The 20,073-nt window shown below is 43.7% G+C and overlaps 1 protein-coding gene and 1 pseudogene across 4 annotated transcripts in view; both read right to left on the bottom strand.

Moving 5' to 3' along the window:
• Positions 1–20,073, bottom strand: part of AK5 (adenylate kinase 5) — a 204,781-nt gene that overhangs the window by 24,437 nt on the left and 160,271 nt on the right. The window lies entirely within an intron of this gene.
• LOC308242454 (kelch domain-containing protein 3-like) lies at positions 856–2,148 on the bottom strand (annotated as a pseudogene). The gene has a single exon. The product of its transcript is annotated as a kelch domain-containing protein 3-like (transcript).

Raw genomic sequence — 20,073 nt, 5'->3', positions numbered from 1 at the left:
TTATCCCCATTTTACAGACGGGGAAGCAGAGACGTAGCGAAGGTAACTCAACTGCCTCAGGCCAGTAAGGAGCAGGTCTAGGACTGAAGCCTGGCTCTGGCTGTCTGGGGCGTTCCTCCTCTCCTCCCCGCTGTAAGCTCAGGTGCTCACTCTCACGGCGCACGGCAGCATCCCGCCTCTGCAGCGGGGTGGGAGAGGCTCTGGAGTCCAGCAGACCTGCCAGCAGGATGATTTGCCTGAAAAGCATGTCACTTCCCAGCTCCATAGAATTGAATGGCTTCCCAGTCGCCGCAGCATAGATTCTGAAATCCTTAGAGGGGCATTCAACCAGCCAGATTCTGGTTGCATTTAACCTCTCCAACCTTTTTCCCCATTTCTTATCCTTGTCCAGCACTGTCATGTCCAACCACATACTGTCCCTTCCATAAGATGTACTTTTTTTTTTTCTCGTTTAGAGGTCTTTAATTCATTTTTATAAGATCTGAGCTGGCTGTGAGCATCAGGGTTACAGAAACAGCTCAAGGAAGGGGTAGGATTATCTGCTGGTCCTTGCCTTCCCCGGGTCAGGGCGAAGGAGGTTTCATGGCAACAGCTGCAACTTCTCTCAGCTCCCAATCAATGCTCATGGCTCAAGCAGGGGCAGGGTGAAAATAGAGCGGGAGGGAAGCTTCTGAGGACCAGACACTGCTTGCTTCTCTCTTCTCCCCATTCCCTTCACTTCTAAGAGCCCCGCTGGCCTGGGACAGAGCAGAGTCCAGGATCAGTTGAAAGAAGGTGGATGGGACAGAGCACCAAGGAAAGGGGCCCTCGGCCCAAGGAGGGGGAGAACCTAGCCCTTCCCCCACAGCTCCCCACTGAGTTCACAGCACAGAAAACACCTCTAGTCCAACAACTCCATGTGGAGGTATACCAGGGTCCAAAGGGGCAGGCGGGTGAGAGACAGGCAGGGGCAGTGAAGACAATAGCAGCCTCAGGAGGGATGGTGGCAAAAACTTCCTTCTACCCATGGGAGGAGACGATGGGGCAACTGATATTGCTGTTGGTGGTCATGGCATTCAGCTCCCACCTGATGTCATGGGGCAAACAGGACTGGTCCAGGTTATTCTGAATTACAGCCAGTTTGCACAGAGTCTTCAGACTAGGGCTAAAGTCCAAAATGTGTAAGTCAGAATGATCTATGAGGTCAAACTCATCTCCCAGGCCTTCCTCAGGAGATGGACTGGTACCCCCAAAGAGGACAATTTTGTCACCAACAATACAGCAGCACTGGCGCCGGCATGGACATGGCCCCTTTCTCTTCGGTTCAATCTTTTTCCAGGTAAAGGACACAGGGTTAAATTTCCACAGGTCATGGAAGTGCCGGTTCAACCCTGCATTATAGCCACCAAAAATATACAGCTCCCCATTGTAGCCGAAGGCTGAGTGGCTCCGGCCCCCCTCGGGCAGCACCGGAGTGGCTGGACAGTCCAGCCAGGCCTCAGTCCCGGTGTCGAAGACTCGGATGCGGTTGCAGTAAATCTCATTGTTGGAATGGAACGGCCCAAATCGGTCAGCGCGACCCCCAAAGACATACATGTGACTGCCCAGCACTGTGGCTGAGTGGAAGTCCCTCCAGCGTGCAGGATTGCCCTTTGTACAGATAAGGGTCCACGTCATGGTGCCGGTATCCAGCTTGTGAATGTCATTGGAAAAGCAGTCCTCCAATTGCTCGTAGCCCCCCAAAAATGTACATGGTCTTGCCCAAGACACAAGCCGAATGTTCGTCCCGGGCCCCAGGAATTGCTCCTAACACTCGGGGCGTGGACCACTTGTGAGTATTGACGTCAAAGGCGTAGAGCACATTGCAGGCTCCTTCCGTGTCATTCCGCCCGCCCCAAAGGAAGACCGTGTCATCGATGAGGACGGTGAGTGTCCATACCGCATGCACGGTACCACAGGAGGCTGCCCGCGGATGGTGGGTCTCACTGGGGGCAGCTTTGTCCAGCGCAAGGACACCGCATTGAAAATGTGCACATCAGTCTGACGCAGTGTTTCGTAGTCTTCACCAGAGCAGTAACCCCCGAAGGAGAATGCCCGGTGCCCAACAGCCACTGCAGCCTGGTTCACCCTGCGGGGCCCGCCCTCCAGGTGCCCTGTCCACTGTAACATCCCCTGGGCCACTGGTTACAGCAACATCCCCCCCCCCCCCCCCCGCACGGCCTGCTGCCTCTGCTACCTTGTCAGGCGGGGCCAGGGCAGGGCTGCGGGCAGCCTGGAACCCGTTGAGCGCCCAAGATGTACTTTTCCAGGCCACTGTGCTTTTGCTCTTCGAGGTCCTCAGCCGGGAAGGTCGTCCCTTCCACCATAAACAGCCCTCTGCCCCTCGCCCCTGGTGGAGTGAGTGGTTTATTTAGCACCTGGGCGCCCTTGGCCTGGGCTTACACTTGTCTCCAGGTTCCCCACTAGCACAGTACCTTGCACACAGTAGGCGCTCCATAAACACCTGATGAATCCAGGTTTTCTTGGGAAAGTGAATATTGAACATTAAAATGCAAAACATGATTGATGTTTTCATATGGTAGTGAGGATTTATGACTTCTCTCCAGTTTTCCTGGCTTGCCTCTCTTCATATCCAAAGCTCTTGCTTGGGATATTTGGCAACTTCCCCTTTGAGGGACAACATCAGTTGTTGTTTCTCATCAGTAGAAGGGCCTCTCATTCCCTGTCCTTGGCCTTGGTGGGAATAAAGGATATGCCACGTTTTCTATCTTCTGCTCATCCACACAGCTGCTCTAAGCCAAGTGGGGAGGGTTTAGATCCCTCTGCATGGTCATGGGTGGGCCAGATGTCACGGGGAAACAGCGATTACAGAGGCTGGCCACTTAGGACCAGGTGCTTGCCAGCTAATGCTGTTTGCTCCAAGCACTATGGCTCCCGTCTGCTGAGATAACAGAAACAAGAGAAGGCCACTCAGGGAAGAAGAGCTTCCAGATAAATGAGTAAGGGGAACACGGGGCTGAGCTCCTGACCGATTTACCTAGAAACTTTTCCTGGGATCGCTGGAAGCCAGTCATGTGGAAAAGATATTTTTGAACGCGGCTTACAAGGCCAAAATGCCGTGTTCCAGTTATTTTTCTTCTTTCGGTGTCCTACTAATACAGCTATTATAGTTTTGGTCCTCTAAAGTGTTATTTAACAAATCTCAACAGAAAAACAATTAAAAATCTTCAGCTCAAATTAACAACAGCTGGGTGTTAAACACCAGCTGGTGCCCTTAGGAACCTCTTGTGGGAGCAGCAGCTGCACATTCTTAGCATTCTTTGGCCAAATGGTGTAGGCACCATGGAGTTGTAAGTAATCTACACAACGCCTTGATTCTTCCCATGGCTCCTAACTGGAAAACAAAGTGATTTTCATCACTGCAGTACGGCCCAACAACTGCTAGTAGAAATATGAGTTTTCATACATTGTCATTTGCCTTTGAGACTTTAATTTATGATCCTATATAATAAAAGAGTAATATGCAAATCAACCGAACGGTGGAACGACTGGTTGCTATGACACGCAATGACCACCAGGGGGCGGATGCTCAATGCAGAAGCTGCCCCCTGGTGGTCAGTGCGCTCCCACAGGGGGAGCACTGCTCAACCAGAAGCCGGGCTCATGGCTGGCAAGCGCAGCGGTGGTGGTGGGAGCCTCTCCTGCCTCTGCGGCAGCGCTAAGGATGTCAGGCCTAAGCCGTCAGTCGGACATCCCCCGAGGGCTCCCGGACTGCTAAAGGGTGCAGGACAGGCTGAGGCCCCCCGCCCCTCCCACGAGTGCACAAATGTCATGCACTGGGCCTCTAGTTTTAAAATAAAAACCAATGGGGTCTTGATATCCCTCCAGGATAATTGTTTGCATGGAAAAAATGTTTGAGGTGCCACATACCAGGATGAGTAGTCTGTGTCCTTTGGTGACAAGATAATCGATAGTAGATGAGGGGTTGTCACACTGATGTCATTTCACTGATTTTCAGGGTATCATTTCATTGCTCAAGACTTAACCCCCAGAGCAAACCTATACTCAATACGGCATCCTGTGACTCACAAAGAGAGTGTGGAATATGAGATTCCATTTTAAAGGGGCCTGTCAACACTTCCAAAAAAAAAAAAAAAGTGAAAAATCTTTATTCTCAACCTCCAGTGTAATTTAACATTTTTGTCAGGGGAGGCCAAAGGTGCTATATTGTGAGAGTGAAAATACTGTCAACTTCCACTTCACAGCTGAGCGTATTATTTCTCTCTAAGGTTCCCTCAGCACTGCAAGGATGAAGGAAGGAAGGGAGGAAGGAAGGGAGGGAGGAAGCGAGGAAGGAAGGGAGGGAGGGAGAAAGGAAGGGAGGAGGCGAGGAAGGAAGGAGGGAGGGAGAAAGGAAGGGAGGAGGCGAGGAAGGAAGGAGGGAGGGAGGAAGCGAGGGAGGGAGGGAGGGAGGGAGGGAAGGAGGGAGGAAGGGGCCATGTGTGTATCCTCACTCAGGCATTCTTGTGGAACTGAAACAAGCGACCTCACCTTGGCCTGCCCACCTGAGCCCCATTTCCAGGGTGCCTTTTATTTACTGGAGTAACGCTTAGGAGACGGCTCCTGGGTTCATTAGCTGGGCCCTGGCTCCTGGGTTCATTAGCTGGGCCCCACAAGAGAAGACCTCCGGCTCCTAGGCAACTGTTGCAGGGTGCTTGGCCTCAGGGTAAAGCGGATGAAATGGCAAGGCTGGGGTGTTCCAGCACGCTCTGTGCTCACAAAGCAAGCCCAAACAAATAGCAATGTCAGGCAGGTCAGTAGCCAACCCCCGACCCAAACAAATGCATGTATGTAGGTTTCTGTTATGCTTTGATTTTTAAAGATTTTAAATAGTAATGGCAGACAGCAGGTTATAATGTCCTTTGTGGACATTTTATTATTTCTTATTAACTGTAGGATGCAACCTGGAATTAAGCATGAGGCCTAGTAATACAGCTCTTCATTTGACAAATATGTTGGGCAGCTAGTATAGGTCAGACACTGTGCTGAGTGCTGGGAATAAACAGACTCAGAGGCGCTGTCTCTTCCATCAGAGAATTCACCGTCTAATGGGAAGATGACAGTTGAACCCAGTGTCACAGAGTGTGATAGGGGTGTGACACTACTGCAGGAGCCCCGGGAGAGACTCCGCACCCAGGCAGGGGAAGGGTGGTTGATGAGCATGCACAAGGTCTTTGCCAACACAGGGAAAATGTGGAAGAGAAAGGGATAAGACTGAGCTTGGTATATTCAGTAAAGTGTTGTGGAACATGGCAGAGTCCCTCAGAGAATGGCTGGAGGGAAGGAGGAAGACATAATGGTGTCACTGGAAAGGGACTGGGACCGAGGTGGGTCTGCCTAGCACAGTCTGGAATGTGTGGGTTCTTGGACTTTGTGCAGGGAAGTTTTCATAATACGAGTCCAGGTGATTTTGAGAGTAGGTTTATTAAAGCTGGGGACAGTGAAACAAAGTAAGGGCTTAAGATAGAAGTGGCAAGATCACTGTAACAGGAGTGAGTTAAGGCTGGGCTGCCTAGACCCAGGAAAGGAGGTCAGAGTAATAGAAGTGAGCCCGCTGGGCTGTGTGGACTCAGGAAAGAAAGTGACAGAGGCAGAAGAAGTGAGCCATGCTGGGCTTCATGGACTCAGGAAACAAGTTACAGAGGCAAAGGAGAGGCCTGGGAGACAGGTTCAGGGGGTTAGCTCTGGACGAGCTGCTGCTGTCCGCTGCTCCCCTGGTTGCAAGTCTCATGGGAACCCTTCGAGCTTAGGAGAAAGAAAGCAAAGATACACTCCCGAGGAAAGGAGAGAGGGCGTGGGCATGCTCAAGGGGGAGTGTGCACTGGCATCCTTTGTCTTATGGGTTTTTATCTGTTTTCTAAAGGTAGGAGTTTTAGGGGAGGTCTCATGGGAGGGTCTCAATAGATTATTCAACAACTTTCCAGGTGTGTCCTTTGATATGCTTGTGCATCAGAATGAGCATATAGGGGAGTTTGGGATCATTCTCTGGCCAGTTTCACCGTTTTACTTTTATCTTGGATTTGTCTGGTTCTAATTGGGTTTTTGTTATTTATTCCCCTGACTTCATCCATTCTGGGGTTTGGGTGGCACTGATGGCATCAACTGGGTCTCTGTTACCTATTTCTCTGACTAGGGTGTCTAAGCTACTCACTCTGTAATTGGGGAGGAGAGGTATAAGTATCCTTGGTTAGGGGAGATATGATCTTGTGATTTATTAGCTGGCTAGGTCTTTGTTTACTATCTGTCTCTGTTTCCTCATTCCACTTGTCAAGGAATTTCCTAGCTTCTTACTAACGTGCCTCAGTGGGAAATGCACAGGACAGATGAATCTAGCAATAAACGCTGGCTCTGACACTTATTAATCAAGTGGCTATGAATGAGTCTTTTAATTTCTCTGAGCTGTAGCTTTCTCATCTGTAAAATGGGTGGAGGGAGCAAGAACCAACTCTTTGTCACTTTATACACTTGCCTCTTGCCTCTCCTTCATGCTCATCTCCCATACCCAATCAGTTGCTAAGCAACTTTGAAAATTGAGTCTACATTTGAAAAGTCTTTGAAATCTGTCCCTTTGTCCCAAATCTCATTGGAAATTTTCCTTGTTCTATCTCTTGTCCAAGAAATTGGTACTTGGTAAATGAGGGGAAGTTACTCAGCCCTCTAACTCTTCCTGAGTTACATCTGTAGGCTGTCAACCAGCATATCGTGGTTTGAAAGAAACACAATCCAACAATAAGTCTGGGGACTAGCCATCACTTCAAGATGTCCAGATCACTTACAGGTAAGATATATACCAATGTGTGTACGTGTGTGTGTGTACCTACAAACATATGTATCTGGTTTAGAAAACTCAAAGTTTTCCTATAAGGTACAGCATTCTCTGGGTTCTGATTGCTGTCAGCTAAGCAGTCCAGGCCTTCATTCCCATCTCACCCCAGCCTCAGCATTCTTTAAACCCCTTCAGCACCAATGACCAGCACTGACACCACTTTAGCTCCCTATTGATTTGGCTGAACATGAGTGTTCATCACCATGCCAGTTTATCCTCTCTCTCTGTTCACATCTTCTTCTCCCTCTCTCTTTTTCCTTGACCTCGCTTCTTTTCAATTGTTCTCTGTTCTCTGTGTCCTCATTGTAACTCATTGAGTTGGTCCACGTCCTTTGGGCTCCACGTACTTCCCTGTCCAGCTGGACACAAGGCCTTTCCTAGTAACTTTGAATCCTTTGCTCCCTTTGAAATATATTGTGCTGCCATGAGAACCCACCATTTACTTTATATGCATCTACTGTGGGTTGCTAAGAATTCCTTGAGCAAGTTAGAAAATCAGGCCAACTGGTCATACTACCTAATTTCATTATAGCTTTTAATGCTTCTTGGCAAATATATTTCTCTTTTGCTGACACTAAATTGGATGTCCATGGATGGATTCTAATACATTTCCCCATTGTCCTATTGTCCTTAAATACTCATAGTCTTATTCCTCTCACTCTTACACATTTTTAGTCTTCCTATTCACTAAGAAGGTGAAGATTATCTCTTTCCTCAACATTTCCAACACGTATGTTTCTTCTATTCCTTCTTTCTCCTATTTGGAAGACTTTATACAACTATTCAGTCTAAGGCCAACTTCTCTGCTTTGTTTCTTGTAGCATTTTCATTCATAGCACTTTTCACAGTATATAATAATAATGTGACATATATACAGAGGATATATATGTATATATATATATATATTCTTAAAGTATATATATATATATATATAACTTAAAGTAATATATATATATATATATATATATATATATATATATATATATTACTTAAAGTCTGTCTTCCATAGTAGACTCTATGGTCCACAATTATAGGATACCAGAGGCCTGATGCACAAAATTCGTGCAAGAGTAGGCCTTCCCCCCGGCTGCCAGCACCGGCTTCCCTCTGGCACCCGGGATCCAGGCTTCCCTCACAGCCTGGGCTTTGTCTGGAAGGTCATCTGGTAAGAAGGACGTCCTGTTTAATTAGCATGTTACACTTTTATTATTATAGATGGGTATGTTTTGGTCACCATGGTGCTCAAACACAGTGACTAAACACAGTAGACACTTAATAATATGGCTGAAAAAATAAACAATTTACTGATGAATGGATCCTTTTCTCTTGCCTACCTCAAACTCTTCACTCTCTCTTTGTGCACATTAAATTTATTCCTCTCAGTGGGCACTATCTCTTCTCTCTTCTGTATAATAACATGCTTGGTTCTCCTCAATGCAAATAAAAAGATTTCCACCATTCTTTGCATCCTCTAATTGTCCTATAGTCTTTCCTTCCTCTTCCCCACTGTAGCCTAAAACTACCCTTTTTCATTTCCTCCTTTTTCACTGACTTCTTTTATTCTTGCAAGCTATCCCCTAACCTCATCACTCTCTGAAATTTATTTTTTTAAGTTCAACAGTGATTGCATAATTGTCACATCATTTAATGACCTTCTTCTAGTCTTTTTTTTAGTCTTACAAATATTTATTTATTTTTTCTTTTTTTTAAAAATTTCTTTATTGATTAAGGTATTACATGTGTCCTTATTCCCCCTTACCCCTCAACCCCCCCATTCATGCCCTCACCCCCTGGTGTCTGTGTCCATTGGTTAGGCTTATATGCATGCATATAAGTCCTTTGGTTGATCTCTCCCCTTACCCCCTCCGTCCCCTACCTTCCCCGAGGTTTGACGATCTGATCGATGTTTCTCTGTCTCTGGATCTGTTTTTGTTCATCAGTTTCCTTCTTCTAGTCTTTACCATCTTTGACTCTTTAGTAGCATTTAACACAACTGATAGACAACTTGAAATTCTCTCTTCCCCTGGCTACCAGGACACACGGTTTAACTGCATTCTCTTCCTTCCTTTGCCACGGTGAAGCACACAGAGTAGAAAGGGCTTTATGCTGGGATCCCCACAGAACCTTGCATAGTGTCAGCGGCAATGTCTAGGAGCTGTGTGGCCCCACAAAAATGACAACTCTATTCCCTTTTACATAAAAGGAACACTGGACCAAAGAACTGGAGTTCCAGATTCACATCTCAGACCTTTATCCCGTTAGATAACTTTGATCTAATTACTTATCCTCTCTGAGCTTCAACCTCTTCAGTTACAAAATAGGGATGATTATAATGCCTATTTGTTGTGAGGACAAAATGAAGTAATACACGTAAGTTGCTTTACAGTAGCTGGCATAGTGTAACACTCAATAAGCATCATGATTATTATTTGTTAAGTAAGGCAGCTAGTGTTAGTGAAGCTTAACTATCCTTCAAGTTCTAATACCCCGTGCTTCTATAAAGATTAGACACAGCATTTTATATTGTGGCACTATTTTAACATCTTTAAGGATGGCTGGTCTTCACAGTGATACCTTGTGGAAATATCAGCCATCTTTTGCAAATCAAACAATCCTATTTTTAGATAGTCCTCAGAGTTATTTAAAAAATCTATCAGATTTCTAACCCTTGAAATATTTCTTTCTCTCTAAATGAAAATGGGTTCCAAGGATGGGTTCAGGTTTCATGATTAAATGATTCCTTTCAGAGGAAACCTATTATGCCATCGATCATGAGTTGATTGAGCCCTAGGAATGATCCTCAACTACTGTGGGCCCATGAGTCAGTCTCTTTGAACATTCTCTCTGGGGAGAGCTGTATCTCCATGCCAAGTTTCAGTAGGCTGTTGCTAGGAATTGACTCTCTCTGACTGGAAAAAGTGAAGAAAAATAGACCTTTATCCCAGACAGTATCTCTATTAGTCTGAAATGTATTGCTGCTTCAGGTTATTTGATGATAGGATAAAATAGTCCAGTAGTAGGGTCAGCTGAAGGTTATACGAAAGAACTTTATATGGGACTGGAAACTTCTTGATGGCAGGGCCTGTGCCCTATTTGTCAAAGCCTGATGTATGGTGGGCACTCAATAGTAGATGAATGAATGAATGAATGAATGATGAACCACCTGGGAGCTTCAGGGAGGTAGCCCTATACATGACATTAGAAACGAGGAGACTTTGTTTCTGCATCATTCCTGCACTGGGCTAGCTGAGTGATCTTGAGAGAGTCACGTTGATTCTTTGGTTGTATCTGAATTGAAGAGTCTGGAATAAATTAGGGATTTCTTGTATTATTTTGTATACTTTTCCTAAATATTCCAGCTTCCCTTCCATAATGCTCCTTCCTGAGGAAAGATTATTCATCCCCATGGTTTTGAACTTGAGTTCCCAAGTGACTTGCTTTGGCTAATGAAATGTGGGCAGAGGTAGATATGTATCATTGTAGGCAGAGTTTTTTTGTTTGTTTGTTTTGTGTGTTTTTTTTTTTGTGTGTGTGTGTGTGTGTTTTTTTTTGCTACTATAAGGTTTTCCAAGTATCTTTTCTCTTTGCCATGATACTGGCAATGATTTAGATAGTAGGGACTCAATCAGTATGGTCATCAGAGTGAAGGCCAGTCAACTGTCGATGAACACATAGCATTAATTCAGAGTAAGAATGTGAAGAGGAGGAGGAGGGAGAGGACACAGAAGAAGAAACATCTTTGCTCTCCTACACTACAGAGATTTTTAGGAAGGCTTACATGTTACTATAGTAGAACTTAACTTCTTCTGACTAATATTCTCCCCAAACTGTCTGTGTATCAGAATCACCTGGGGTATTAAAAACATTCTTGAATCAGTCAATCTGTGAACCTTTAGGGTTGAAGCCTGGGAATTTACAGTTTTTTTTTTTAAATTTAATTTTATTTTTTAATTGTTTGAAGTATTACAAATAGTAGAACATATGTCTCCTTTTTTTTCCCCATTGACCTCCCCCAGGCCTCCCTTATCCCCCAGTACATGCCTTTACCTGGAAATTTACAGTTTTAGAAAGTTCCCCAGGGAAAATATACAGATATCTGCAATTTACTTTGAAATGTGTAAGGAAAAAGAAACTATTGATGTACAGATAGAAGGACCGATATGTGATGAGACAAGTTAATGTTAATGGTAGAATCTAGGTGGTGGATATACAAATGTTCACTATAAAATTCTTTCAGCTTTGCTGAATGTTTGAAATATTTTCACAATGAAGAAATGATCTTTAAGAAAATTCCCCTGGTGATTCTGATTATTAGCTCAATTTGGAACTTCTAGACTAGATAATCTAAGGAAAGCAATTTGCTGTGAACTCCCAGTGGTCACTGCAGGGAGTCTTGTTGTTATTTAATATTTACAATGTAATAATGCTGAGATAATGGTTCTATCTCCCTTGCAGATGAAGTGAACTTTCTGTTTTCTCAGCATCAGACCAGAGAGAATAGGAGGGAGACTGTGGCCTATTTTGTACCAATGGAGTGTGTCAGAGACAAACCTGTTTGAGATGTCATTGCAGACTGTTCAGATAAAGATACCTGGTTCACAATGCTTTTGACTTGATATTTGAGTTAATAAGTATCTTATCTCTGTGTTTCATTTGTAATAATTTATTTAACCCTTACAACTATTTGAAGTAGGTGAGATTTGTAACCTATTATGCAGATGAAAAACTGTGCCCAAGGGCCCACTGTGCCTTGGTAACAGTTAAGCTCCAGAGCTTCTCATGTAAGGAAATCAAACCTGTTGTTCAGAAATGTACCACAGTCTTCAGTCAAACAGGAGCGGGGCTTCCATCATGGCCCCATAGGGCTGCCCGATGAAATACGGGACATCCAGTTCAACATTGCATGAGACATACTTACACTAACACTGTCATTGTTTCTCTAAAATTCAAATTGAACTAGTTGTCCTGTATTTTTATTAGCTAAATCTGGCAACCCTATCAGGCCCCACCACTTATTAGCCTGGAGATTTCATCTCTGTTTTGACAACTCCAACAGTCTGTGATTTTGGGAATCAGTCAACTAAAACCTACCACAGTAACAGTGAGACATGTGAGATGTCTAATTAAGAAAAAACTCTGAAATTGGAATCTATAATTCTAACTCTTCCATCAACAGAAGACAAGGAAGGTTCAGGTCTTGGGCGAGAGGAAAGCGTAGGCACCCGGGTGGTGGTTTCTCAACATTTCTGCCACATACTGCTGGGTGAGCTCCTACAGTTCATAACACGTTGAACCCATCTCCATCCTCACCCCGTCTCCATCCTCACCCCATCTCCAAATGCACAGAGACCAGATTTCTGAAATACTCACAAGGAAGCACCACTGCAAAACCTGCCCTTCACCCAGGGGTCTCGAGGGCCTGTTCCAGACACAACCCACCCAATGTACAGACTGGAGCCTCCCCAAGTTGCCTCCTCTGGCTCTGCTAGTTTTGGTCTCTGAAATCTTGGACTTCATTGCTCTGTCTTTGCCAGATTCTTCTCAAGCTTATGAAACCACCTTATTTCCTATTTTGTAGCCTTTCACCTATGATCTTAGGCATGCATTAAATGAATATAATTGACAGTTTATATGTAATCTCTCCCTTCTTTTTCTTTCTTTCATAGAAAATAGTTTTCCTCCACTGCAAAAGAAATATATGCTCCTTATTAAAGATAGAGATAACTCAGAAAAGTAAAAGGGGAAAAAAATTCTCATAACTCTAAAGGTAACTGCTAAAAAGACATTTTGTTTTGTTTCTGTGCAGCTTTTTCTCTACACATTGTTTTCTGGTTTTATTTTCATTGGGAATCTGTTTGCTCTGATATTTCTCCTCTTTGGGCTTCTGAAGTCTCATCTGAAAATAAGCTCATTGGACTTGATAAGTTCCAAGGTCATTTCCAGCCCTACCAGTCTATGTTTTTGTTTTTGTCAGAGAACTTGGAGAATGTTTGTGCTTGCAACCTATTTTTGTACTGTAGAAGAAAGTGAGGGTATTTAAGACAGACAGGGGCATATTTGGTGGGTGTTAGTTAGAATACACCTGGGGTTTTGTGTTCAATTTTGGGCCACACCACAGAAACTGAAAGTCTTCTATGCTGTGATGAGAATGTAAAATTGATGTCACCTTTCTGAAGGGCAATGTGGTAATATTGGTCAAAAGTCTTAAAAGTTTCCACATTAATGGATTTATCTTAAGGGGAAAGAAATTTATTTGTTGCATAGATATCACAGTATTTTTAATGAAAGCAAAAAATTGGGGGGAAATGCACCACAATATGAATAAGCTGAATAAATTATAATATAGCAATACAAAGGAATAGTATGCAGTCATTAAAACGATGTATTCAAAGAAGACACATACAAATGAATACATACAGTATGATTCCATGCATATAAAGTTCAAAAAAATATTATATCTATGGCATTCTTTGCAGTGGATGTTGAATAGAAGGGGCTGAAGGGAGCCTCTGGGATGCTGGTTATGTTCATACTTGATCTGCATGTTAGGAAGATGGGTATGTCCACTGAGTGAAAATCCATCAAGCTACACACTTACGATTTGTGTGTTTCAGTCTAATTACAAAAAAAATCTTTTAAAAATGACATAGAGTATTGTTTTATAATTTTGGAAAAATGCTCATGGTATTTTGTTAAGTGCAAAGAGGTGCAATGAGGTGCGTGATCTCATTTTGATGAAAAATGCATATTTTTGACTGAGTCTTAGGAAGGCCATCCTAAGGACAATAGCTGTCCAACAGAAAGAGGCCCTCTCATCTGCAGGGGAGACCAAGAGATGCAGCCAGTGCCCTCCACAAGGGCTCAAGGCTAGGACAGTCCCTTCCAAGATCACTGACACCACAGTGGGGTGTGAGAGAGGAGGGGTGGCATTACGGGGGCTTTGGTGGGTCGCCCAAGAGGCACTGCTGGCAGCTCCCGAAGAAGCACTTCCAAAGTAGGGCTGCAGCCTCTGTCTGCTGGCCGGGCTACTGTCCTGGCTGTGAGGGCGGACGCTCGACCTCTTGGAGGCCCAGCTTATTTCTACTTCCCGGTGCTGCCATGGACATCTGGTAAGCTCAGTCTTACTAGGGATGATTAAAAACCAAAATTTAAAAAAAAGTCAAACCCACTTTTCCTGCTGTCAGGAGAAGGAAGCCTGCATTAGAATTAGAGTAGAAACACAATTTTTATGCTCTCTTTTACTCTAAAAAATTAAACCTCATGATTTTTAAATGGGCACATGGCTATTGGGAATATATAAATTTACCAGCCTCCCTTGCAGATGAAAGTGTCCTTGTGACCAATGGGATAGAAGCAGAAATGGTGAATACAACATCCAGGAAGTGACCCAAAAGGGAAGAAGGATGTCTTTCTCCCCCATTTCCACTTTCCTGTTTAATGGACTGAGGACGTAATGGCTGGAGCACCAGCAGCTATTTTAGGATCTGAGATGACTCTGGAGAAGCCACATAGAAAAGTAATGAAGTAGTTCCTTATTTTTGACAATTGGTGTTCATTTACCACAACTGAGCTTGGGAAACTTGGGGACAGTAACTTTATCTGAGCTCTCATCACGTTGCATTCCAATCCATCCATCCACCCGCCACCCACTCATTCATTCATTCATTCTAATTATATGGAATGTCTAAGTGCTAAGTTTCTCACTGCTTAGCATTCTCTTAATTTTTCAACAACATGTTGGAAGGAGGGGCAATCTCAGGGCTTGCCTCAACAGCTCCACCAAGGCCGAGCTGAGGACTTGCAAGAAAACAAGACTGTGTTCTACAGGCTGCTCTGCCCATGCCAGTTTCCCATGCATTTACTACAAGAGTTAGTCCAAGCAGGAAAATATGCCATCGGACAAAGTAGGTTCCTTCCATTTTAACCCGAGGTCATTCGGCTGGTGTGGATGGGCGAGTGTGTGGTGCTAACTCAGTGATCAACTTTCTGGTAGAAGGCATTTGTCAAAGCATGGGAGAGCCATGAGGGACATCTTTAGTCAGTGCCCCTGACAATACGAGAACCTGTCATGCTAAGCCTTGATCACCTGTTGGTTGGTTTAAATATATTTCATTTACAGTTAAAAAGATGCCCCGAGACTCTTATTTCGGGAGCTTGGAGCACAATGAGAGGGAAACACTTTGGGAATGTTACATTTAAAATTATTTTTAAAAAATTGATTTTTAGAGAGAGAGGGAGAGAAAGGGAGAGAGTTGACTGCCTCCTCATGCCCCTACTGGGGATCAGCCCAGAACCCGGGCATGTACTAGCACATGTGCCCTGACCGGGAACCGAACCGGTGAGGAGGACACCCATCACCTGAGCCAATGGACCAGGGTGGGAAAGCTACATTTTGGAAGCTAAAACAGTCACTGCCCCCTGAACCGCTGGCTTGTTATCCTGCTTCATTCCTCAATGCCAGATACGGTTTCCTACAGTGAAACCCAGGTTGTCGTGTGGTGAACAACTGCAGGATTGTGTTACAGGAGAAAGTGCAGCCTTCAGACAGGTTTACGCTCAAGGCCCAGGAGACACTTCACTTCACTCGCCCTGATCCCAGCCAACCATTCTGCTCCAGGTGAAACCCTGCTTAGCGTCAGCATCCTAGGGAGTGTTTAATTTTAACAAAGGACAGCAAAAACAGATATAGGAACTCACCCACCCTCTTCACCTCTGATATAGTTCCCCCAGCTTACAGTTATCCTAGCCTCATTCCAAACACTTCTAATCCCCTTTTCTCAGGATCCTCTCTTTCTTTTTGAAAAAATTATTATTATTATTATTATTATTATTATTATTATTAGTTGTTGTTAATCCTCACTGAAGATATATTTTCCATTGGTTTTTAGAGAGTGGAAGGGAGGAAGGGGAAGAGAGAGAAACATGGATGTAAGAGAGGCACGTTGATTGGTTGCCTTCTGCACACGCCTTAACCAGGGCTAGGGATCGAACCTGCAACCCAGGTACGTGCCCTTGACCTGAAATCGAACCCAAGACCCCTTGGTGCACGGGGCGACGCTCTAACCACTGAGCAATGCCAACCAGGGCAGGATCCTCTCTTTCTTATTGGTTGTCTCCCCTCACTTAGCATATAATAGTTATGTTAGCTAATGCTTTTGAATATTTACTAAGAGCACCGATGTGTTAACTCATTTCATCCTCACATCACCCCTGTGACCTAGGTACTACCATTGCTTCCACAGTACAGGCGAGAAAACTGAGGAACAGTGGGTAATGTTCACAGGAAAGGAACCCATGATGTCTTCTTAGTAAAAGATGCAGTGTACATATTCTGAAATCAGTGTGTGTTGGGAGGAGGTTAAGATATTTTTTTTGGATTCAAATCATTTCCTGTTATGAGGTTGATGTAGAATTTCACATAAGTGGAAGAGACATGGCTGGGGCATGCAGAGGTCTGTTTTATTTGATGTTCATTGGATGTCTTATTATTTTGTTTTTATTTTCAGACATCATTAGTTACTTATACAGGAACAAAGTAAAGTAGAAAGTGGAGGCACATATTCAAATTATTATGGCAAACTCTTCCCTCACCCACTATACTCGCATAACCTCACCTACATTTTGGTCTCTTTACTACATATCTCCATACACTTTTAGAGCACAGGCTTTGAAGTCTGAGCAACTTGAAAGAAAGAAAGCCGTTTCTTCAAGAAAAAACCCCCACAAAAACTGGTAGCATTTGTTGCTAATGAGAAAATCCCAGTCTTCAAGCCCTGATCTATCACTTACCAGTGAATTATTTAACTCTCTAATGTCATGCTTGAACAGTTAGGATGGCGGTAAGACTCCATGGAGTGGGTACAAGCACTAAATAAGATATAAAGTGCCCTAGCCGGTTTGACTCAGTGGATAAAGCATCAGCCCACAGCCTGAAGGTTCCTGGGTTCGATTCCGGTCAAGGGCATGTACCTCTGTTGCAGGCTCAATCCCCAGCCCTGGTCTGGGCATGTGCAGGAGGCAACCAATGTGTCTCTTTCACATAGATGCATCTCTCTCTCTGACTCTCCCCATTTCTTCCACTCTCTAAAAGTCAATGGAAAAATATCCTCGGGTAAGGATTAACAACAACAACAAAAGAAATAAAGTATTATATATCATGCATGGTGTGTGCTAGTGTTCAATAAACATTGGCTTCTATTAAAGCTGCATCAAGTTAAAACAATCAGATTTGTTTTTTATTTTCTTCCCAAGTCGTTTTTATTTTATTTATTTATTTATTTAAATATCTTTTATTGATTTTTTTACAGAGAGGAAGGGAGAGGGATAGAGGGTTAGAAACATAGATGAGAGAGGAACATCGATCAGCTGCCTCCTGAACACCCCCTACTGGGGATGTGCCCGAAACCAAGGTATATGCCCTTGACTGGTATTGAACCTGGGACCCTTCAATCCCCAGGCCGACACTCTACCCACTGAGCCAAACCGGTTAGGGCTCATTTTTATTTTTTAATTTAACCAACATGTGAGTCAATTCCACAAAAAAATTCAACCTGAGCCCCAAGAAAACACTCTCTAGAAATTAGACTTATTCATTGAAATACTAAGTTTTGAACAAAAATTCTCATTGCTCTGGTTTTTCTCCAGGAAATAAATAGGAATAGTTGTTCAGTAGTTAAAAATGCACAGAATAACACAAAAATACTGTACAAGTACCTCTCAAAGCTTACTACTTAAAAGCAGTTTATCAGCACCAATGCCAAGTTACACAAGGCCATCTGTGTCCCCGACACATTGAAATTCAAGCCATTGAATGATGACTTGATCATTATGCCATTAGCATCACACCTCATCTGTAAAGTCAGATCATTTTCCAAATTGAAGCACTACTACCAAGGCTTTGGAGAGGAATAATGGAAATTCAGGTGATAGGCAGGCTATGAAAAGCAGACAAAGGAAAAATAAGCCATAATAGATAATGATCAAGGGATTAAAAAAAAAGGGGGGGGGAATGTTCCAGAAAAAGTTATGAAAAACTCTGGGAGCCTGTTAGTGGGATATAATGAGGGTATTTTTACATTTTCCAAATAATTTTTCTTTTTCAGTAATGACTGCGTCCCTGTCATATATTAGCATAGTTCTGTATCTTGTGTGAACAACCAAAGCCCATAAGACCTTTTCCAATCCTTTTAATCACCTTTGGAAGGTGTGTCTATAAACAGCGACTGAGCTGCTTTCTTCCTGAACAAAGAGGTAATATTCACAAAACATTCAAAGGGCCAGCGAGGCCCGTCCGTGCCACCTTTGGTCCACGTTCCCAGAACATTTCCCCCACTCAGATGACTGTCAGCGTTATTGCCTACCTCCATCTATAAGTATTTTGAAAATGAGCGAAAAATAGCACCATCTTAGGGCGAGAGGTGGTGGAAGGAGGGAGTTGATGTTGCTTGTTCTCAGTGGCAGGGTAGCAGCTCCATGGAGTAAGGAGCATCTGATGAGGCTCCTAATTAACCTGAAAACCCTCCTGCCACAAACAGCTACCGCAGCAACCTGCCTGTCCGTTCCATTCCAGGAATTCCAATTGCTGTTTCGGTTGTTATGGAAACTGACCACACTGCTTCTTAAAGAATTCATTATTCCAACGAATATTTGTTGTTCTAGTCATTATGGGGCATCTAAATGAGCGATGCAGACATGAGGGATGGAGGAGCTCGGGCGGCGGGGTGGGGGGGGGGTGAGGGTGGGGAGAAGGCTGGTGATTAGAGAAGATCACCCCTCCTTGGGGCATGATTAGCTAGGGGAGAAGACAGTGCAAGTAAAAAGATTGGCAAAAGCGAGAAACATTCAGATAACAATGATGCAGGAGGGGTTGGAGCGGAAGACTTGGGGTGCAGTGGGAAATGGGAAAGACACATTGAGGCCACTAGGGATAGGGCTTTGAAGGCCAGTCTAAGGAGTCCAGACCTTTCTGTGGACAAAAGGGAACTAATAATAGACACTTTGAAACCGGGGGAGAGTGCTTTAAGGACTTTCATTTTATCTTATGATTAGCAGTGAGGATGTCACCCTACCCTCTGCTAATACTACCGCTCCACTGTGGTTCTGGTAGAGGCCAAGACAATAATTTAAAAACTAAAAAAACCCAGCCATCTTCTCATATGGACAAAACCACACTTGTTTCACTGAAATCAACTGGCTCTTGCTTATGAAAACTCATCAAAACTGCGATACATGACATCCTGAGTATTTTCACCTGCTCAAATTGACCTGCAATAATAACATAGCCCCAAACATCATTCTGCCATTTGCCAAGAAGTGTTTGGAACCAAAGCCTTAATTTTCAAGCAGATCCCGGTAAGTACCCTAGAAGAAGAGCTATTATTTTTCCTCAGGTCATAGTGGCTTTGTACCTTCTACTGCCCACACAATAAGCTGGAATATTTTTTTTTACTAGAATAGTGACTGACCAATAAGTTGACATACTGGAGAGGTTGTTTGGATAGAAGAAAAGCCTTTTGCTCAGAGCAGCAGTTCTGTGTGTGATCTGTAGACCTTCTGTGATCTCAAGCTTTGTCTGACGCCACAGATTTTATATTGTGCTATTTGACCTAAAGGGCACAGAACTGAGGAACAGGGGAGCTGAACTCTTTAGTTATCCTAGCCAATAGAAGTGACGTTTGAAAATACATTTCAAAATTCAACGGTGAGTGCTAAACAATGGGTACATCTGAAATAATATTAATGTTAGAGACAGTAACAACCACCACAAAATATGCGGTATTATTTTTAGAAGCCCTTTCTGCAACATATTTTTAAAAATGCAGATGTCTATGTGATAATAAAGGATCATTCCCTGGATTCCTGAACACCAAGTTTAAAGGGGCTCTCCTCTTTCTAATTTGGCCCCTAAGACAAAAGCTAAACAGAAAGTATAATTTACTGTGTCTTGGCCTTGATGCCAAGAAAACCGAGTAAAGTTTATGGGGAAAGGAAAATTTTCTTTGAAAATATGATGATGTGTTTCTCTTCAGTAAGGAGTAGAAAGAATGCACTTTTACTTTCTGGAAAGAAAGCAGAATAAATGTGGCAAGAATCCATCCACATCCCAGAGGTCAAGTCAACTATTGGCAAGTAAGTCAGAAACAGATCCCAGGTTGGGCTCAAGAACTGCTGCTGCTTAACACATGTTCTTCTGGCTGGAATTCTTCCCT

This window comes from Plecotus auritus, assembly GCF_963455305.1.
Source record: "Plecotus auritus genome assembly, chromosome: 2".
NCBI lineage: Eukaryota > Metazoa > Chordata > Mammalia > Chiroptera > Vespertilionidae > Plecotus > Plecotus auritus.
Note: the sequence above shows the minus strand (reverse complement) of the source record. Positions and strands in the feature narration are given on the sequence as shown.